Source organism: Mirounga leonina, unplaced genomic scaffold, assembly GCF_011800145.1.
Source record: "Mirounga leonina isolate KUSES-001 unplaced genomic scaffold, KU_Mleo_1.0 Mir_129, whole genome shotgun sequence".
NCBI classification, from domain to species: Eukaryota; Metazoa; Chordata; class Mammalia; order Carnivora; family Phocidae; genus Mirounga; species Mirounga leonina.
In genome coordinates this window covers 20,647,277-20,669,794 of record NW_023270323.1, presented here as the reverse complement: position 1 = coordinate 20,669,794, position 22,518 = coordinate 20,647,277, and the positions used below count along the sequence as shown (strand labels likewise).

Below are 22,518 nucleotides of genomic sequence, written 5' to 3'. Positions count from 1 at the left end.
CATATGGAGCAGAGTGGTCCTGAACTTGGGACATTGACAGTGACAGGGGTGCCCACTCCCAGCTCTACCGAGCAGTAGCCCCGAGGCAGGCTGGAGGGGGGAGGTCTGGAATGATTCAGCTCTTCCAAGCCTCATGCCCACAGTGCCTGGGTGGCCCCAGTCTTCATGTCCCCCCCGCCAGCAGCCTTTCCCTACCCCTACTCCTGCCATGGTAATGTTCTATTCTGCCCCCATCTCTGCTTTAGATTCCAGCTATCTCCCTTAGCTCTCCCTGTGCCCCACTTTGCTTAAGGGACCATGCTAGCCCACTAACCCTTGCTTGTCCCCTGCCTGGGCAATGGTTGGGGTCCTCTGCAGTCTGTGTGTGTCCTCTCCCTCATTAACTAGAAAAAAGATTTGGTGACCTTCCTTCCTGTTTGGCTCCCAGCAGTGCATGCTCAAGTGGAACCCTTCCTCCTCCATACCCCAGACTAGATTTTCTGTTTGCTAGCCCAATCTTGAGCGCAAACTCCACAGCTAACACCCTAGGTGGCCCTAGGCCACCAATCCGGGGCAGTCTTCCTTCTCATTGTTCATTGAGATCCCTTTTTGCCTCTTGTCTGGTCCATTAGGGCAGTAACAAACTGTGCGGATGGAGCAATGGGCCCAGATTTGAGAAATACATCTCGGTGTGGGGAGGGATCCTGAACAAGGGTTTCCAACTCCGTTGCCCTCAGTTTACCTTCCCTTTGAGGCTCTCTCACTCAGGCAACACCACTCCATTGTTTCCACTATGTCAGGCGGTTGGTAAGCTGCTTCCCCTTTAAAACTCTCGTCCAAGCTGGACAAAAACCTCTTTCTTGGTTCCTCTTAGCACAGCTGACCAGACTAGCATTTAAAAAATGCACTAAACACTAACAAAAGGACCTAATTACAGAAAATATAAACAGCTTAAAAAAAAAGAACCCATGTTGCCCAAATAGCAGTCTGTAATCCCACAGTAATTTCTGTCATATCATAAAGAGCTGACACAGCCTTTTAGCACCTGGCCTGGCTGGCTTTCGGTTTAGTTCTGTCTTTTTCTCCACCCCATGGCGGCTACACATAGGGACGGGCCTCAAGCCCCCACATTCTCCTACAAGCTTCCCAAAGCCCCTTGGAACATCCTCCTTATTTTCTATACGACATGTCACCGCCACTGCTAATTGGCATCGTTACGTCTTTTTTGGTGCTCTAGAATCATTTCACTCTACAGGTGAGACTCAACTCTCTATATAGGGAGTGGTGGCTACATGGCAGGTACACAGACTAATAACCCCCTGATCATCACTCTCCTGAGGGTCAGACGGAGATTACTGCTGCTACTGGTGAGGTGTGGAGGCTGATGCCCTGGCAGAGAGACAAGCAGGAAGTTTCCCAGTGACCTCTCTATACCTAAAATCAGAAGAACAGGAACTTGAGAAGAACAAGCACCCTTGTGAATGAATGACTATTGGTGCCTGCTGCAAAACTCAGTCATTCAAGACTCAGAAAGAGAACAAACTTCCTTCACAAACTCTGAAAAAGGCTCCAGGACAATAGACTCTGAGACAGGAGAAGCAAGAAGGGCTCTTAGGGCCCCACCTGAAATCTAGAATAATGATATCTTCAACGGAGGTTATTGGATAATCATTGCGTACTTTTATGTTAAAAGTATTAATGTGTTAAATGTAGTCATTTATTTTTTTTTAAGATTTTATTTATTTACTTGAGAGAGAGAGTATGAGCAGGGCGTAGGCACAGAGGAAGAGGGAGAAGCAGACTCCTCGCTGAGCAGGGAGCCCGATGCGGGGCTCGATCCAAGGACCCTGAGATCATGACCCGAGCTGAAGGCAGACGCTTAACGACTGAGCCATGCAGGCGCCCAAGTGTAAACACTTAAAGTACACCACAATTTTTACAAGTAGGGTAGACCATCTCCAAACACGACTGTGAACAACTCTTTCTTTGTAGGCTCCTGATGCTCCTGGAATCCAAGGTGGAGTTTATTCTCCATCCCTTAAATCCAGGATGGCCTTGTGACCTGCTTCGACTGATAGAATGTGATGGGACTGACGATAGTGTGCCAATTCCCAGTCTAGGCCTTAAAGGGCCCGGCAGCTCCTTCCTTTACCTTCTTGCAGTCCATCACCCATGGTAGAAGCTCGGGTTAGACCCCTGGGTGATGAGAGGCCACATGGAGAGAGACTCTGGAGCATGAGAGACCATCAGGCATGTCATAGCCCATCCAAACCCCCATATGCTACATGGAATAGAGATGATGAGCTGTCCCCGCAGAGCCCTACCCAAACTGCAACGTTGTGAGCCCATGAATGGCTGTGTGGTAAGCTACTCAGTTTGGGGGTAGTCGGCTAGGCCATGATAGACAACTAAAACACCATTTTTTGTTATTTATTAATTACTTTAATATCCCAGGGGTCTAAAAAAGAACGGAAGTGGCCCTAGGCCTTCGTTACTTTGTGATAAGCCCGCTCCAAGAGCTCTCTAAAGTTCTTTGCTTTCTTACTACTCTTTGAAGGCAATCTATAAAATGTCCCAACATGCCCTAGTGATTTGATTTTTGTTATGTCTGAATGTTTGTGGAGTATCCTTAACCCTGAGCAATTCAGGATGCGTAAGAAAAAATTTCTGTCTCCATCCTTCTGATCTTACCGGTCAACCCAAACTTCTAATATTTACAGAATTCCTTTATGAGACAAGTGACAGCCCCCTGGGCTAGAGCTTCTTCATCCTTTATATATCACACTCTGAGCATGGCAGAGCAGAAGGAATCTGGCCCAGTCTGCTACCTCTTCCAACCAGGAAACCCTGTGTCTTCCTGACTACCATCTTTGCACCCCAAACTAGGGGAATCTTTTTTAGTTTGTTTGGCTTTGGCTTTGGCTTTATTCTGTTTGGGGTTGTGCAGAAATAAGAAGCCCCCTCTTCAAATCTGTGTTTCTTTTCTGGTTTCTCTAAGGATGCGGAGTTTTTGAAACGTGACACCTGGGAAGCCACGATCTATTTGCTTTGTTCTCTTCCGTCCCCTGATGCCCCAAGCATAGTCTCTTCTGACAGAATGTGTGGTGGTGGTGGGAAGCATGGGGAGGCAGAGGAGTGAGGAGGAGAAAAGAAATTGAATACTCGCAATGCCCTGTAAAGTAGATACTGTGTCTCAATTTTAAAAAGGAGGACACTGAGGCACAGAGAGGTTGACAAAGTAGTTCAAAATCATGTGGCCAGTAAGAAGCAAAGCTGGTGCTGAAACTCGAGTCCGTCAGACATTTAAGCCAGGCTTATGCCAGGCTCTTAGCCACTGAACTCCTGGTTAGGACTTCCAGCCTTGGGTTTTCTAAGAGCAAAAGGAAAGCAGTGACAATTGATTTAGGGAAAAAAAAAAAAGCTGTGACAGTACCAACATTCTCAGCGACGTGGACAACCAGGAGGGGCAGTGGGGTTGACATTAGCTGTTTGAGAGAGAGAATATTTCTGCCTGCCTGGACTTGATGTTGGACTAGAATGGCAGGCCAGGAATGAGCTGCAGGTTCCCCTCAGCCTCAAGGTAGCTAGAAATGAATTTCCAATGTATGCCCTGATGTGAAAAGTATTATAATCTGTTCTCACTTGAGGTAGTTTGATGGTATTTTCTAGAAGCAAATGAAGCTTGAGTTGTGTTTATTTTTCTTAATCCCCTTTTTTAAAGATTTATTTATTTATTTGAGAGAGAGAGAAAGAGAGCATGCCTGCATGCAGGGAGCGGGGCAGAGGGAGAGGGAGAAATCCTCAAGTGGACTCCTCAATGAGTGCAGATCGGGACTTGGAGCTTGATCCCAGGACCCTGAGATCATGACCCGAGCAAAAACCAAGAACCAGACGCCCAACTGACTGAGCCACCCAGGTGCCCCTTGAGTTGTGTTTAGATACTGTTCAACTCAGTGTTGCATATGATGAAATACCAGGGCTGTCTGAGTCCTGCACATTATGAAATCAGGGCTAAATAAGCAACATAAGAGTTTACAGTTATTATTTTATGATTTATTGCATGGGTAGAAGTTGTTTTAGATGAAAAAGTCAAGTTTACTCAATATCTATCTCTGGGTGGGGGTGGGGAGGAGGAGTGTTTGGGGGGGGCAATGGGGAGTGAAGAGGGTTCTGCCTGAGGGTCAGGGCAGTCCTTGGCAGCCCTGAGTGGTAGAAAGGAAGTGTCTGGCTGCCTGGAGACAGGGCTGTGGCAAGAGCTCGGGGGTGGGGTTAAGGTGCTAGATTCTGGACAGGGTAAAAATAAGACCTGTCCCTCACCTCTTACCTAGAGCCACATTTGCTGAACCTCTTTGAAATTATGACCCAGAAGCCTCCTGTGTGAATACAACATCAAGAAAGATTGTTATTCAGTTAACTTTAAAACTACTGGTTTAGAAACATTTCCAGTTCCTTGATAAATAGCCAACACTCTCTCTTTTTAGCCTCAATGAAGAATGTTTTAGAATATTCATGACTAGTGATTGCTTCAACTGCATTGCAATCTATCTTGAGCAGCACTGTTTTCCTGCATTTCTAATTGAGCCAGAGGAGACAAGGATACCAATCATACTTTTTTAAAAAGTTAAACATAGCCTTATCATATGTTCCAGAAATTCCACTCCTAAAACAGGTACAACAGGACTGAAAACAGGTACTCAAATAAATATTTGTACATAAATATTCATAGCAATTCTGTTTACAATAGCCAAAGGGGAAAACAACCTAAATGTCTTACCTGATGAACGGATAAACAAAATGTGTTATATAAATACAGTGGAATATTATTCAGCCACAGAAAGGAATGAAGTACTGATGCATGCTACAACATGGATGAATCCTGAAAATAGTATGCTAAGTGAAAGAAGAGAGACACAAAAGGTGATATATTGTATGATTCCATTTATGTGAAATATCCAGAATAAGTAAATCCATAGAGATAGAAACAAGATTGGTAGCTGTCAGGGACAGGGGTAGGAGAAAATAAGGAGTGACTGCTTGGTGGGCACAGGGTTTTCTTTTGGGATGATGAAGTTTTGGAACTAGATAGAGATGGTCATTGTACAACAATATAATTATACTGTTGTCATTGAATTGTGCACTTTAAAATGATTAGTTTTATGTTATGTGAATTGCACTTCAGTAAAAAATACAAATCACATTGGAATTTTATAAGAAGATGGGAGAGTATAAGAAAGAGATGTATAGATATCAAATGCTCCCAAGGGTTTGTTTTTTTTTTTTTTTCCCTTTTTCTTTCTCATATACCATTTGATTTGAGTGAAAATCACTCCTAGAATAAGATCTTTTGAAAATTCAGTGATGGTAAACAACTCTAGAAAGTTCTACCACCTTTTCCCCCAGGGTGAAGATAAAAGGGAAGTACATTCTCTGTTAATATAAGGAGCAGGACTATCCAAGAATGTGTGTTCACCTGGGGTCAGCAGGGACCTCAGAAGCTCCCTCATTCTCTCAGCAGAGTTGCCCATGGGACTGGCAACTTCCTCTCAGCTTTCCTTACCTCCTCATGGGAGACTGCGTACCCCACAGGCCCAAAGGTCCCCAGGTACAGGGCAGCTAGCATTCCTAATCAACCCCTATAACGAGACAAAACCCTGTAGAGCCTGGCTGGCCCAGTGGTTAGAGCGTGTGACTCTTGATCTTTGGGATGTGAGTTCAAGCCCCACATTGGGTGTAGAGATTATTTAAAAATAAAATCTTTAAAAAGAGAGAGAGAGAGAGAGAAATCTCTAAATCCAGCATGTCTGACACCATGCAGTGTGTTTACTCCTTACAAACAAGGCCACTGTCTTGCACTTGTTCTACAGAAAGGGAGATTTATTCTGGTGGGGAGGGGATTAGGGAGGGGTAGAGGAAGAAGGGGTGGTGGGGAAAAGCTTCCTCCTCCAGAACACAACCTACACACTGTCCACCACCCTTGATCCTGGTGTTGTGAGTTCTCTTTTTCACCAATAAAACCTATTCTTTGACTTATGCTGGGTGATATTATGGAATCAGTTCCAAACTCTTTAACAATAGGTGATGACCCTGAAGGAACTAATATCTATGTGTGAGAACTAAAAAAGAAACTGCACATTTAAGAACGAGGGTCCAGGGGTGCCTGGGTGGCTCAGTGGTTAAGCATCTGACTCTTGATTTTGGCTCAGGTCATAATCTCAGGGTTTGGGGATCAAGCCCCACATGGAGCCCCACTTCAGGCTCCACAGGGGTTGGAGCCTGCTTAAAACTGTCTCTCTCCCTCTGCCCCTCCCTCCCTCCCTCTCTCTTTCTAATAAAATAAATAAATAAATAAATAAAAAATAAGAACGAGGGTCCTTGGGAATGCCTGAGTGACTCAGTTGGTTAAGGGTCTGCCTTCGGCTGAGGTCATGATCCCAGGATCCTGGGATCGAGTCCTGCATTGGGCTCCCTGCTCAGCGGGGAGCCTACTTCTCCCTCTCCCTGCCGCTCCCCCTGCTTGTGCACTCTCTCTCTCTCTCTGACAAATAAATAAATAAAATCTTAAAAAAAAAAAAAAAAAGGAATGAGGGTCCTTACCAAAACCAAAATCCAAAACAAAAAACCCCAGAAAAGCAAGTGTTGGCAAGGATGTGGAAAAAAGAAAGGGAATCCTTATGCACTGTTGGTGGGAATGTAAATTGGTGCAGCCACTGTAGAAAACAGTATGGGGGTTCCTCAAAAAAATAAAAAAATAGAACTGTATGGTCCAGGATTCCCATTTCTAGGTATATATTCAAAAGAACTGGAATTAGGATCTCAAAGAGATACATGCTCTCCCATGTTCATTGCAACATTATTCACAATAGCCAAGACATGGAAACAATCTAAATATCCATCAATGCCTGAATGGATAGAGAAATGTGTTATATTCACACAATGAATATTATATTATTCAGCCTTAAAAAAGAAAAAAATCCTGACATGTGAGACAACATGGATGGGCCTAGAGGGTTTTATGCTAAGTGAAATACACTAGTCACAGAAGGACAAATACTACATGATACCACTTACATGAGTAATCTAAAATTGTCAAACTCACAGAAGCAAAGAGTAGAAGAGTGGTTGCTAGGAGCTGTGGAGAGGTGGCAACAGGGAGGATTAGTCAAGGGCTATAACGTTTCACTTATGCAAGATGAATCAGTGCTAGAGATCTAGTGTATAGCATAGTACCTATAGGTAACAATACTGTATTGCATACTTACAATTTTGCTACAGGGACACCTGCGTGGCTCAGTCGGTTAAGCGTCTGCCTTCGGCTCAGGTCATGATCTCAGGGTCCTGGGATCAAGTCCCCCATCGGGCTCCCTGCTCAGTGGGGAGTCTGCTTCTCCCTCTGCCTGCCGCTCCCCCTACTGTGCTCTCTCCCTCTCTGATAAAGAAATAAAATCTTAAAAAATTTTTGCTACAAGGGTAGATCTTATGTTAAGTATTCTTATCACATACACACACACACACGGATAATAATAAAAAAAAGGGTTGAGGAAACTTTTGTAGAATATGGATATGTTTATGGCATGTGGTGCCATAACATAGATCATGGTGATTGTGGGTATATACTTCTCTCCAAACTCATCAAGTTGTGTATATTATATATGTACAGCTTTTTAATGTCAATCATGCCTCAAAAAGTGGTTTTATTTAATTTTTTATTTAATTTTATTTTGTTTAAAGATTTTATTTGTTTATTTGAGAAAGAGAGAGAGCATGAGCCAGGGGAGGGGCAGAAGGAGAAGGAGAAACAGACTCCCCACTGAGCAGGGAACCTGACACAGGGCTCGATCCCAGGACCCTGAAATCATGACCTGAGCCAAAGGCAGATGCTTAACTGCCTGAGGCACCCAGGTGCCCCTAAAGTGGTTTTTTAAAAAATGAGGGTTCCAGCCAAATATAATGCCAGAGTTCTACATAGAAATTCCAGAGGCTGAGCAGGCCCAATACTTTGCCTGAAATAAAATCTTAATATTTGATGGTGCAAAATATCACTTTTTAAATTGTCTCCTTGGGCACCTGGGTGGCTCAGTCGGTTAAGCATCTGCCTTCAGCTCAGGTCATGATCCCAGCCCCACCTTGGGCTCCCTGCTCAGCAGGGAACCTGCTTCTCACTCTCCCTCTGCCCTTCCCTATCCCTGCTTGTGTGCTCTTGCTCTCTCTCAAATAAATAAATACAATCTTTAAAAAAAAAATTGAGTCTCCTGTCCTGAACGGCATCCACCTCTCAACCCTCCAGGGATCATCTCTCTAATCGTAGTTTTTTTCCTTCCCCCCTGCCCTCAACCCCACTTTTGTCTTATTGTGGCCTCTCAGGTCCTGTGTAATCACCAGATTCTCTAGGGGCTTTACAACATAACCCTGTCCTTTTCTTGCTAATTTTGGAAGCCTCTCAAATTCTCCATTTACTTGGGGTACCTGGCTGGCTCAGTTGGAAGAGCCTGTGACTCTTTATCTCAGGGTTGTGAGTTCCAAGCCCCATGTTGGATGTAGTGTTTACTTAAAAATAAAATCTTAAAAAAAAATCTCCATTTACTCTGTCTTATCAAAAGTTAAACATTACCTGCTATATACCAGACTCTGTTTTAAGGGCATTTATAGATATTAATAATGTTTTGAAGGGCTGCACAGGGGAAGCAACCCCGTTTGTTCATGGATATGCCCATCACAGAGGACTCCTAAGCCTCAGCTGAGTGGTTGGTTTGGGTCTTGGTCAGGAGGAGTTCTAACGTGAAGCTCAGGAGGAAGGCGGGTGGGAGGCTCCAGGTGAAGGCTAATGCAGGGAAATGGACCCTCTAGGTGTGAGAGCTGTCTGGTAGGATCAGACTTAGACATGTGGGTGCCTCAGACTAACAATAATTTTGCACCCCTTCAAAATCATGGTTTTACAGATTTGTTTAACATCAAATATAAGGCTGTGTGGGGACTGGTGGCAGAGGTCAGCCTCTTTCCAAGTCCAGCTCTGGGACCATATTTGCACACGTATTCAGTATTTTAAAAAATCCTATAGTTGTTAATGAAACAAACCTCCTTGGAAGCAATTTATTTTAACTCCAGCCTGGTCTTTGGGGTTCTCATCCCCAACTACAAGTGACTTATCCAGGAGTTCCGCTAACATATGTACAGTGCTTTGCCTGTAAAGGGGTTTCAGTAAGTAAAGCTCTTTCCATCTTGGGATGACCGGCCCTGCCCCCCACGGTGTATAATGCAGTCACACCTTGTCTTCCCAGGTTCTGATGATGTTGGGGGAATGTCATTAATAATGAAATCTTCTGCCAACCAAGGAGAAGAGAAAGAAAACAGTTTTATGAATTGAATAATCATTAAGCCAGAATGAGATGTGCATCACAGGCTATCAGCTAAAGATATGGCAAAGGCAGAAAAAAAATCTCACCTTTTTATTTACCCAGGCGGATATAACCTATTCTGTACATGTCCTCAAGATGAACAATAACGACTCCTCAAGTAAGAGGACTTGGCAGCACCGTTCGTCACACAGGACAGCCACAATCGAGTGGCCATTTGTGTCAGCAGTTGCCTTCACCCAAAGGGAAAAGAAGACTTCCTGTGTCTTTAGGACAGGTAGTCGTTTTACAGCTTAGAGCCAGGCACCTGCTCCTACCATCCCACAGAAACTGGGACAGAGGAATGCTATCTTCTTGATGATTCATATCAAAGAGATGGCGCCCAGGCCCTTAAGAAAGACATTCCTGGATTGTAAAGATGGCAAAAACTTAATTTCACTTTGAAAAAGACATACATACACCTCAAAGGGACAGAGAAGAATTTGCAATTACAAATTGTCTTTAACGCTCTCTAAGAAAAGTAGTGGTGGTGGTGGTGGTGGGGGGTGTCTCTTTCCATTGCTGCACTGGGGAAAATTTATTTATCTTTTCTATTTATTTTTACCCTTCCCCCAGCACCTGTGAAGCGGCACCTACCCTCCCAGAGGTTAATTTGACTAAACAGCCTTAGAGGCAGGAGTAGAATCCAAGGGAAGGAACGGCAGGTGAGCTTAGGAGAAAGCAGATGGCTGCAGACAGGTGAGCCAGGCAGCCCGGGGGTGGAGCGAGCCCATAGAGCCTTGCTTGCCCCAGGTGTTTGCACTAGCCCTCCATCTCAGCTGTCTTCTATCAGTAACTGCCTCATAAGAAGCAGACACAGCTTCTGACAAAGATAACTCATTGCTAATTCAAGTAAGATTTTAAAGCAATATGACAACGATCATGACCATAAAAATGCTGGGTGAAAGTAAAGCCCTTGCTAAGAAAGGACACGTGTCCTATAAGTGGGCCATCATTTCAGTAATAAAGGAGAGACCATGACCGAAACCTAGATAATTATCTTTGATGACATAACTACTCCATTTAATGACCTTACCAATATTTGTCCCTTCTTCCAGACATTTCTCAAATTTATTTTAATGAAGGTTAATTAAAATTGCCCCAAAGAACACTGTAAAAATGATATGTCTTGTTTGCCATCTATGGTAATATTAGAAGCAAAAAGAAAGTTTTTCTCTGGATCTTGAGAAAAAAGAAGGAAAGTCTTGGATACCAGCAGTATCAGACATGGTGAACTTCTGAGAATGAGATGGAACTCCTTCCTGTATGTCCTGAAGTTTGCCCTCCTGGAAAATAAAAGCAAGTGTCATGCAGAAGATAGAGAACTTTTTATTGTGTTAAATGTGTGCCTTACTCCTGACACTGTAGAAAAATGGAGAGACCAAGCACAGAGAGATCCAACCATGAGATTATTTCTGCAGTGCTTGGAAGAGTTCCCAGAACTTGGTAGGTTCTTAATATTTGTTGAAAGCTAAATGTCAAACCTTTGACTAAAGTGGGAGGAATTTAGGGGTGCTAGTTAAGGGAGGAGGAAGCTTTTTTGTCATGATCATCTCGTACTTGATGTCAGTGTTCGAGGGCACTTTCTATACAGCTGTCCTCATCCAATGTGCTTTCAATAAGCAATCCTGTACAGAGAGCTCTCCGGTAGAGTACAGCTAGATTTGAGCTCTAATTCTGTGTGAACTCTATGAGAGCAAGCCACGGGTTTTACTTGTTTCTATACCCTAGAAAGTAGTACAGTGGTACATAGGAGACGCTCATAAATGCTGATGGGGGATTTTGCTAAACCTTTCTATTGAGAACATTCACATTTAATGACATTTTGAGAGAGGGAGAGAAGGAAGCAGAGAGTGGCAAGAGGGAGGTTGGAGAGAGATTGATTTGGGGAAAGAAATTCTATTTTCAAAACATCAAATCTGTCAAATCAGCTTTAATAGTCTTACTTTTCAGGGCGCCAGGGTGGCTCAGTCAGTTAAGCATCTGCCTTCGACTAAGGTCATGATCTTGGGGTCCTGGGATCGAGCCCTGCATCAAGCTCGCCGCTCAGCAGCGAGTCTGCTTCTCTATCTGCCTCTGTGATCTCTCTTGTTTTGCTCTCTCAAATAAATAAATAAAATCTTTGGGAAAAAAATAGTCTTAGTTTCTGGGAATGGACCGTACCGCATATCTTCTCAAGGATCTGCCTTCTCTGGGTGGCTCAGTCGTTAAGCGTCTGCCTTGGGCTCAGGTCATGATCCCAGGGTCCTGGGATCGAGCCCCACATCGGGCTCCCTGCTCCGTGGGAAGCCTGCTTCTCCCTCTCCACTCCCCCTGCTTGTATTCCCTCTTTCGCCGTGTCTCTGTCAAATAAATAAAATCTTTAAAAAAAAATTCTGAAGTGCTTATGAGACGATGGATAAAATGTATGTGGGCCACTCCACCAAAAGAGACATTACCTGACCACAGTGTAGGAACCTCTGAATCGGATGTTATTTTCTCGGGTATTGGCAAACTTGTCTGTATGTGGTTAAGTTTCTGGTGTGAAAATGCACAGGATGATTAAAGAGATGATTTTATTCCAGCTAGTGCAAGGGAAAAATGCTCATTCATGAAGGAGGAATGAATGTCTCAAAGAAAAAAAGAGGGTCTGGGGTTTTGTTGAGGAAGGTAAAGGAGAGTCCTGAAAGGAGGTGGTGAAGACAGGTCTTATCTCTGCTGGGCAGGGGGTCCTTTGAGGCTAGCTGGAACACAAGAAGGTCGGGAGGTATCTCAGCTGCTTTCTGGGAGCAGAGGGCTCAGATAAAGTTCAACAATGTCAGTGGACTCTGAAGCCCACTCCTGTTTGAATCCTGCTTCCCTTACTCAGTAGCTGTGTGACCTTAGGCCAATTATTTAACCTCTGTGTGTCTCAGTCTCTTCATGTATAGAATGGAAATAATAAATAGGACTTGCCTCACGGAGATGTTTTAAGGATGAAATGAGATGAAGTGTATATAAAGTGCCTGCCACTGGATGTGCTCTGTAAATGTTATTACCATTCTGAAGCATTCTGTGTAGAACAGAAATTAGGTTTCCAAGGAGGGACAAAACTTGCTAGTGCTCTCGTATCAGACTTTACAAAAGGCAAGAAGTCTCAGTCAGATAAGACAAGTCGTTTTTATGCCTCCCTAAAAAGCCGACACACAGAAATGCTTAATATGCACAAAATGAAATAACTTAGAACTTTCTTTTAAAATGCTAAATTATAAATTCAGTGAGACAGTAGTTAAAATCCTTGTGTATGTATATGTAAGTAGGTTTCATTTATATACAATGGACCACTGGGATTTATTTAAATGAATAGTTTTAAATGATGCCCCATCATTTCATTTTAGGGAATGTTAGTCTTTCTTTAAAATTGTCTTGTGGCTGATTTAAATAGTAAAATTAAGATAAATTTCACTTTAGGGAAATAGTTTTTCTTTTTCTTACTTATTTATTTATGTATTTATTTATTTTTAGCAACATATTTAATAAACAGCCCACCTTTCAATATTAGCTCTTAACACATCCATGGGTTTGGCAGAAAGCAAATTCATGACCTCGAAGTAGTAGTAGGTCTCAAAGTGATAACCAGAGACTTGTCAGCAGATTCTCCTCTCTTCACTGTCATTGAGGAGGTAATGGGACAATATGAACATGTTCGATTCTTATGTTCCTGAAATGACCTGTGTATTCTTTAATATTCAGCTGTACCAAACAGGTTTTTTTTTTTTTTTGAAAGAGTATATGAGGAAGTTATCACTGTGCCCCCTTTTGAGTGGTATTTTCTGTTTTATTTCCATTTTCAACACTGATAGGATATGGTGCTCTTCCTAAAAGAAACTGTTCCCATTTGGGAATATATTCTTCTATTGATACCCAGTAAAGAGTCTCAAGAGAAACCATCTCTGGTGGTGGAATTGGGTGAATCCGGGTCTGTAGAGACTTTGCTGTTGTTTCTATATCCTTTAAAAGACTAAGGTTCCTTATAAAAGAAGTCTTAGCTGCTTGCATCTAACATGCCTTTTCCTCTTTTTCATCTACAGATTGACTCTCCATTTGTTGAAGTAATGTTGATCTTTGTGAGACTATTTCCTCATGTCTTTTAGAAAGGCGAATCTCTTGAGCAGAGAAGGAAGTCACCTTTATTCAAAGCTGCCTTGTAAGCTTTCTTGACTGAAGAGCCTGCACCAGGACAGATAAAGATCAAGTGAAGTGAGTGCTTCGAAGGCTCAGAGCCTGATGGCAAATCTTCTGGTTGGGTGAAAAAGCCAAAGGTGACTGTCCCACTGTCACCGCTGTGCTCAGACCTCTTCTGTAAAGGCGCTGCTCCTGTCAGGGCAATCGTTTTTATTATTATTATTATTTTAGTTTATTTATTTAATTAACATTTAATGTATTATTTGTTTCAGGGGTACAGGTCTGTGATTCATCAGTCTTATACAATTCACAGTGCTCACCATAGTACATATCCTCCCCAGTGTCCATCACCCAGCCACCCCATCTCTCCCAGCCCCCTCCACTCCAGCAACCCTCATTTTGTTTCCTGAGATTAAGTCTCTTATGGTTTGTCTTCCTCTCTGGTTTCCTCTTGTTTCATTTTTCCTTCCCTTCCCCTATGATCCTCTATCTTGTTTCTCAAATTCCTCATATCAGTGAGATCATATGATAATTGTCTTTCTCTGATTGACTTATTTCGCTTAGCATAATACCCTCTAGTTCCATCCATGTCATTGCAAATGGCAAGATTTCATTTTTTGATGGCTGCATAATATTCCATTGTGTGTATCTATATCTATATCTATATCTATCTATATCTCACATCTTCTTTATCCATTCATCTGTTGATGGACATCTAGGCTCTTTCTATAGTTTGGCTACTGTGGACATTGCTGCTATAAACATTGGGCTGCAGGTGCCCCTTCAGATCACTACATTTGTACCGTTGGGGTAAATGCCCAGTAGTGCAATTGCTGGGTTGTAGGGTAAATCTATTTTCAACTTTCTGAGGAATGTCCATACAGTTTTCCAGAGTGGCTGCACCAGCTTGCATTCCCACCAACAGCGTAGGAGGGTTCCCCTTTCTCCGCATCACCGCCAACATCTGTCGTTTCCTGACTTGTTAATTTTAGCCATTCTGACTGGTGTGAGGTGGTATCTCATTGAGGTTTTGATTTGGATTTCCCTGATGCTGAGCAATGTTGAGCACTTTTTCATGTGTCTGTTGGCCATTTGGATGTCGTCTTTGGAAAAATGTCTGTTCATGTCTTCTGCCCATTTCTTGATCGGATCATTTGTTCTTTGGGTGTTGAGTTTGATAAGTTCTTTATAGATTTTGGGTACTAGCCCTTTATCTGATATGTCATTTGCAAATATCTTTGTTGTCTTTTGGTTTTGCTGACTATTTCCCTTGCTGGGCTAAAGCTTTTTATCTTGATGAAGTCCCAGTAGTTCATTTTTGCCCTTGCTTCCCTTGCCTTTGGTGATGTTTCTAGGAAGAAGTTGCTGTGGCTGAGGTTGAAGAGGTTGCTGCCTGTGTTCTCCTCAAGGATTTTGATGGATTCCTGTCTCACATTTAGGTCTTTCATCCATTTTGAGTCTATTTTTGTGTGTAGTGTATCAATGGTTCTTATTTTTTTATCCAATCTGATACTCCGTGTCTTTTGATTGGGGCATTTAGCCCATTTACATTCAGGGTAACTATTGAAAGATATGAATTTAGTGCCATTGTATTGCCTGTAAGGTGACTATTACTGTATATTGTCTCTTTTCCTTTCTGGTCTATGTTACTTTTAGGCTCTCTCTTTGCTTAGAGAACCCCTTTCAATATTTCTTGTAGGGCTGGTTTGGTGTTCGCAAATTCTTTTAGTTTTTGTTTGTCCTGGAAGCTTTTTATCTCTCCTATTTTCAATGACAGCCTAGCTGGATATAGCATTCTTGGCTGCATATTTTTCTCATTCAGTGCTCTGAATATATCATGCCAGTCCTTTCTGGCCTGCCAGGTCTCTGTGGATAGGTCTGCTGCCAATCTAGTGTTTCTGCCATTGTAGGTTACAGACCTCTTGTCCTGAGCTGCTTTCAGATTTTCTCTTTGTCTCTGAGACTTGTAAGTTTTACTATTAGATGTCGGGGTATTGACCTATTTTTATTGATTTTGAAGGGGGTTCTCTGTGCCTCCTGGATTTTGATGCCTGTTTCCTTCCCCAAATTAGGGATGTTCTCCACTGTAATTTGCTCCAATATACCTTCTGCCCTTCTCTCTCTTTCTTCTTCTTCTGGGATCCCAATTATTCTAATATTTCATCTTATGGTATCACTTATCTCTCGAATTCTGCCCTCGTGATCCAGTAGTTGTTTATCTCTTTTTCTCAGCTTCTTTATTCTCCATCATTTGGTCTTCTATATCACTAATTCTCTCTTCTGCCTCATTTATCCTAGCAGTTAGAGCCTCCATTTTTTATTGCACCTCATTAATAGCCTTTTTGATTTCAACTTGATTAGATTTTAGTTCTTTTATTTCTCCAGAAAGAGATTCTCTAGTATCTTCCATGCTTTTTTCAAGCCCAGCTAGTATCTTTATAATTGTTATTCTGAACTCTAGCTCTGACATCTTACTAATGTCTGTATTGATTCGGTCCCTGCCAGTCAGTACTGCCTCTTTCTTTCTTTTTTTTTTTTAAGATTATTTATTTATTTATTTGACAGAGAGAGAGATAGTGAGACAGCAACACAAGCAGGGGGAGTGGGAGAGGGAGAAGCAGGCTTCCTGCCGATCAGGGAGCCTGATGTGGGGCTCGATCCCAGGACCTTGGGATCATGACCTGAGCCACCCAGGCACCCCATTTGTTCTTTTTTTTGAGGTGAGTTTTTCTGTTTTGTCATTTTGTCCAGAGAAGAATAGATGAACGAGAGAACAAAATACTAAAATGGCAACAACAACCCCAGAGAAATATACACTAAACAAATCAGAAGAGACCCAGAACTGGGGCGAAAAGAAAGGAAAAAATATATATATATGATCATGCTGGTGAATAGAACAGAGCCACACACTAGATTTTGGGTGTATTTTGGTCTGTTAGAAGAAATTGCCTCCCAAAATTTTAAAGAAAGAAAAGCTTATATATATACAAAAATAAAGGTAAATACAATGAAGGGATGGAATAGGGCTGTAAGGATGAAAATTAAAAAGATTTTTAAAAAGGAATTGATAAGATGTTGGTTGAAAAAGGAAAGAAGAAAAATTCAAAAAAAAAGAAAAAGAAAAAATAAAATAAAAAAATTAACTCTGAAAGACTTAAGAATCATGGGGAAAAAAGCCATGAATTCTATGTGCTGTGTTCCCCTAGCACTGGAGTTCTGCCATTCTAATAGATCGGTAAACTTGGTCTTGGCTGGCTGTTCTCGCTGATCTTCTGGGGGAGGGGCCTGTTGCCGTGGTTCCCAGATGTCTTTGCCGGAGGCGGAATTGCCCCACCCTTGCCCGGTCCGGGCTAAATAATCTGCTTGGGTTTGCTCTCGGGAGCTTTTGTTCCCTGCAAGCTTTCTGTACAGATTTGGAGGCCAAGAGTGAAAATGGCGGCCTCCCAATCTCTGCCCCAGAGGAGCTGAGAACTCGGGGCCCCACTGCTCAGTGCGCCCCAGAGAAAAGCAGTCAATCACTCCCGTCTCCCTGGTCTCTGGCTGCACTCCGTGCTCACCCGGCCTGTGACCGAGCGTTTCTATCTCTGGCACCCGACCCCATGTGGAGTCTCCAAACCCAGCAGATCCCTGCGGTGCGCTCCCGTGCCACTCCTCCCGGGGGAGGAAGGTGAGTCTCCTCGGATCTGCTGCTTTTTGGGTCCCTGCTGGAGGAGCAGTGGCCCAACTGTGCCGCAGATCATGGTTTATGGCAACCCCGAGCTGAGAGTCCACTCCTTGGCTCCGTCTCTGCAGCCGGCTTCCCTGTTCCGATACCTGGGAGCTCTGCTGCACTTAGGCACCCCCGGTCTTTCTGTGACCCCGAGGGTCCTGAGACCACACTGTCCCGCGAGGGTTCCACCCCCTGTTTAGCCACTGGAGTGACGTCCCTCAGCGGAGCAGACTTCTAAAAGTTCCGATTTTGTGCTCCGTGGCTCTATCACTTGCCGGTAGCGGCTGATGGAGGCCCCCTCCCCCGCCGTCTACCCTCCCGAATATCCCCTTGGATTCACTTCTCTGCATGTCCTACCTTCCAGAAAGTGGTCGTTTTTCTGTTCAGAGAATTGTTGCTGTTCTTTTCTTCAATCTCCTGTTGAGTTCGTAGGTGTTCAGAATGGTTTGATCCCTATCTAGCTGAATTCCTGGGACCAGATGAAATCCAGGTCTCCTACTCCTCCGCCATCTTGCTCCTCCCTCCCCAGGGCAATTGTTTTTAAAATAAAATTTCAAACTCTTTGTTCTTGATGAACTTCAGGTGGGCATTAGGAGGAGGGAAACCGCTGTCATATGCTAGGGACAGTGGTAGGCATGCTCATATTTTCCTTCCTTTACACTAATCCTGTGAGGTAGGATTATATCCCCATTTTACATTTGAAAAACAAAAAACAAAAAACTGGGGGAATCTCTGAGAGATTAAATAACTTGCCCAAGATCATGAAGCTAGTAACTGGACACAACAGATATGGATTCCCAGTTAAGGGCTCAAGAGAGATTGTCAACCAACTGAGAGAAAAGAAACTGGTTTTCATTTTTCATATTACCACCTCATCACCATGTCCTGCCATTAACAAAGCTGGCCTGGGAATCTCGAGAAGCACAGGTCCCTAAAATGCATTGAGTAGTTCTATTTAGATTCTCCATTTCAGAAATCCTATGAATCATAGCCCTAATATTTACTGGGAGCTTAACTACATGCTATGCATTGTTCTAAGCACTCTTCATGTGCTAACTCATGTCATCTTCACAAAACCCAATGAGGTAAGTGCTATTACCATTTCATTTTTACAGATGAGGACACTGAGGCATAGAGAGGTTAGATCACTTTCCTGAGCTTGTACAGCTAGGAAATAGTAGAGCCAGGATTCAGATCTAGGCAGCTGACACCAACATTCATGCTCTTAATACTCTTTAAGCTCATACACCAAAACAAAACGTTGTACATATATGATGAAGTGGTTTGGAGAGATTAAAGGACATTTTAATTAATTATCCCAAACCAACAGAAACCTGTCAGGCTGGCTATTCAGGCTTAAGTCACTTTATAGTTATCATAGGAATTTTAAAGGAAAAGTAATGAAGACAGACATTAAAGGATTTACACCAGTATAAGCACAATTAACTAGGTTCCTTTGTTTCTGTAGTAATTAGGATGTCTTATGGCCTTGACCAAGTGTGGAGCTTTTTCATATATTTATTTCAGGTAATGAGATGAACAAAGGTGATGTGAAAAACACAGGTTAGAAACTGCCATGGCCCGATAGGGTCCACTTTTAAGTAAAAGTTGGCTTGACTTGGTATGAATAATAGCAAAGGTATCTCAGATTCAGAGTTAATTTTAGATGTCTGCCTGTCCCAGTCCTGTTCCATATATTGTCAGTATCACAGAAAGTAAAGTCCAGTCATCCTAAGGACATACTCAGGAGTTTGGGCCCATGGATGAGTTTGGTTTGTGTCCTCCAAGTCCATAGAGACTGGAGCATAAATTCAAGCAAAATTTGGAGAGCTCCTTGTAAGGTACCATTTTAGGAGCTAGGTAGGATGGTAAATGATCTTTTCCCCTCCAGTGGCTCAAATTCCATGGTAAAGTCAACCACCTCAAATATTTTTGGTGAATAAAAAATGAATTGTAAATCATAATAACAAATACCATTGAGAACATGAGAGAAGTCTTCTTTTCCTCCAGCCGTTGAACTTGCATTGAACACTGGCCCAATCTGAGCCAGATCCCCGAGGAATGCCCAGAACTGACTGACTGAGGCTGCATTACTGTCCGGACCTGAACCAGTCACAGGTGGAATGAGATTACAGTGGTTACACTAGTCAGAGTCCATCGTGAGAGTTGAGTGCAGTCATTCTCCCAAAATGAGTGACTGCTGCACAACGGGGAAGGGGTAGGATAATCACCGAAGAAGCAGCGGTAATGTCCACTAAAAATGCTAAACGCTTGATGCTTACTTAATAGAAGGAGGACTGAAGGGAGTTCTCTTGGAGATAAAGGGGAAGCAAAGATTCTATCCCTGGGAGATGTGGGATTGGAGTGGGGACTTTAAAGACAGTGGTGGAGACCCACGACTAAGGAATTTTTAGGCAAAGTGTACAACATGAACAACATAAAGAAAGAAAGAGTATGGGAGGGAAGACTAGAAAGCAGAATAATATAATTGGAGAGGAGAAAGAGTGAGGAAGAAGGGAAATACGTGAGCAGGTCAGAGCTGCAGGGTTTAAATCCCGGCCTGAGGAGTCGGAACGTATTCTGTGTCTAAGGGGGAGCTGTTGAAGGTTTTAAGGAAGGTTATGGCATTGTTAGGTCTATGTTTGCCAAGACTCTAAAGATTCTTCTGCATCAGGGTTGAGGCTGAATGCCTCCAAGTCACCTTGGGTTAGGCTAGTGTTTCCTGGCCTGGCTCAGCCTTCAGGGACTAGGGACAGAGTCTCCTTTACCTCTACTGTCTTGTCAGATTTTGATCTAGCTCAGGGACCCTGTTTCTGCCATTCTACATATATAAGTCTGGTCTTTCTGAGACAGCTGGTCACTGCTCTGTGGACCGGCTGAAGGATCCTGCCAGGGCCCTGGGGAATTTGGCTCCTCATTCCACACTTAGCTTCAGGACCTCCACATACAGAAGGCAGGGTTCCTAGCTCAGCTCTGATCACCAAGGATTCAGCAGGTAAAGGCAACTCTGAGGCCAACATAGGGCCAACTCCAAAGAGGCTATGCACATGAATTTATTGCGCCTGTTTAGGGCCAGATTCCCAAGGAAGTCTAGGAAGGATGTGATGGGAAGGAGAAAAGGAGAGTGCTTACCCGTCTCAGGTTCAAAGAAATAACATTGTAATATAAAATATTACAAAATTATAGAATAAAATTATAATTTGGTCTCCAGGTATGCTCCAGTGGTAATAAGAGCACATTAAATATTTACCCAGCCAAATGCAGTTTGCTCACTAGGACAAAAATTCTGTTAAATTCTTTATGGGGGCTACACTCTTCACCTGAGTTCTCAGTGAAAGTCCCTCATCCAAACAGCTCCAGGATTAACAACCTCTGCTCACAGTAGAAGGGGAAAAGGGCAACATCTTATTCTCTGGAGTAAACAGAACAAAAATAACTGAAATGGAGGCACATACTCATAAAAGTATGAAATTTCAAACTTGGGTTAATACCATGTATTTTCTATCCTTATAACTGAGCAACAAATGCAATCGACCTACGGGTAAACCCAGGGCATGTTTCTGAGCCACTATTCCTCGAGTGCTTCCTTTGTGCTAGGCACTTGGCTAAATACTTAATTTTTGTTTTGTCCAATATGGTGGCCACCATCCCCACGTGGCTAATGAGCACTTGAAATCTGGTTAGTCCAAACTGAGATGTGCTTACATTTCAAAGACTTAGTATGAAAAAAAAAGAAATGTTAACATATCTCACTAATATTTTTATGTTGATTATATGTTAAGATAATATTTTTGATTCATCAGGTTCAGTAAGATATATTATCAAAATTAATTTTATCTGTTTCTTTTCACTTTTTAAAATATGACTACTAGGGGGCGCCTGGGTGGCTCAGTCGGTTAAGTGTCTGCCTTTGGCTCAGATCATGATCTCAGGGTCCTGGGATGGAGCCCCACATTAGGCTCCTTGCTCAGCGAGAGTCTGCTTCTCCCTCTGCCTCTGCCCCTCCCCCACCGTCGTGTGCTCTCTCTTTATCTCTCTCTCTCAAATAAACAGATAAAATTTTTTTAAAAATACGACTATTAGAAAATTTTAAATTACATATATGGCTCACATTGGTGGCTTGCATTATATTTCTATTGGAAAGCATAGTTTTAGATTATTTCTGTACTGTACCCGTACAACAACCATATGATGTAGACTATTAGTAGGTCTCTTTTCCTGAAGAAGAAACTGAGGTATAGAGGCTGCAAGGGACTTGCCCAGCATTATTAAGTGGTGGGGCTGTGATTCAAACCCAGGTTGGTCACCCAAACTAGCCACTATATTATATTGACTCTTTAGCTTGGTTTATGAGTCAACTCTTTTTCCGGATGACTCAGTGTAGAGCTCTGGGTTATGATGGGATTCCCCCACTAATTGGCTGCATGAGTTCAAGTGATTGTCTTAATCTCCTTATGTCATTAGACATGAGCTTAGTAAGTCTAATGAGTCAATAATGCATTACTGTTTTATTTGAATTGCTTCTTTGGCTTCACAAACTGTGAAAACAAAAATTCAGTTCAACCTAACAAATATTTCTTTAACATCATTATGTACAAATGAGAAACAGCCCAAATAAACACTATCAAATATGTTAATTGCTGAGAGGGAGTTAATTATGTTTGGAGGAGCACCAGAATTAATGAGCAAAACACAGTTTAATGTCTCCATTTGTAAAGAGAAGAGCCATGCTCACTTGAAGCTTAATGAAAAACAGATATAATACTGTTTTTAACTGATATTGATTATATTGGGGTCTCTGCATATGGTCATTTTTCAAGTACTCCTACAACATTTACGCAAAGAATCTTCCAGAACTTGAATGCTTTTGAACAAAGAAAGGCATGCCAACTCTAAAAATACAAGCAAAGGAAAGTAAATCCTAATGTCATGGTTAAATATTTCTTTTCTATTATTGTCATATTTTAATTAAACTATACTGGATGAGAATTCAAGTCCCCTCTAATACACTCCAAATGCTCCTTGTTTCCAATTTTTTAATGCATATAGTGATCATAATCTGAGCCCCACTTGAGAAACAGCCCAGGCTTCAGGCTGTAGTTGACCCTAAAAAGCTATGAAGCAGGATTTTTTTGGAACATTTCTATTCAGTTGTGAGACTCCAAATCATAATCTCTGCTCAGGTCTGAATGCAAATCAGAAGACCTAGAATCCTCTTCAGCCGGGCTCACATAACATTGCCATGGAATTTCAACAACACCCCTGCATTATCCAGGACTTGTCACTAGCCCTGGCTCC

The 22,518-nt window shown here is 42.5% G+C and overlaps 1 protein-coding gene and 1 pseudogene across 1 annotated transcript in view; one reads left to right on the top strand and one right to left on the bottom strand.

Annotated features, from left to right (window-relative positions):
- Positions 1-22,518, top strand: part of FAM47E (family with sequence similarity 47 member E) — a 60,297-nt gene that overhangs the window by 1,760 nt on the left and 36,019 nt on the right. The window lies entirely within an intron of this gene.
- On the bottom strand, positions 12,892-21,486 carry LOC118010725 (annotated as a pseudogene).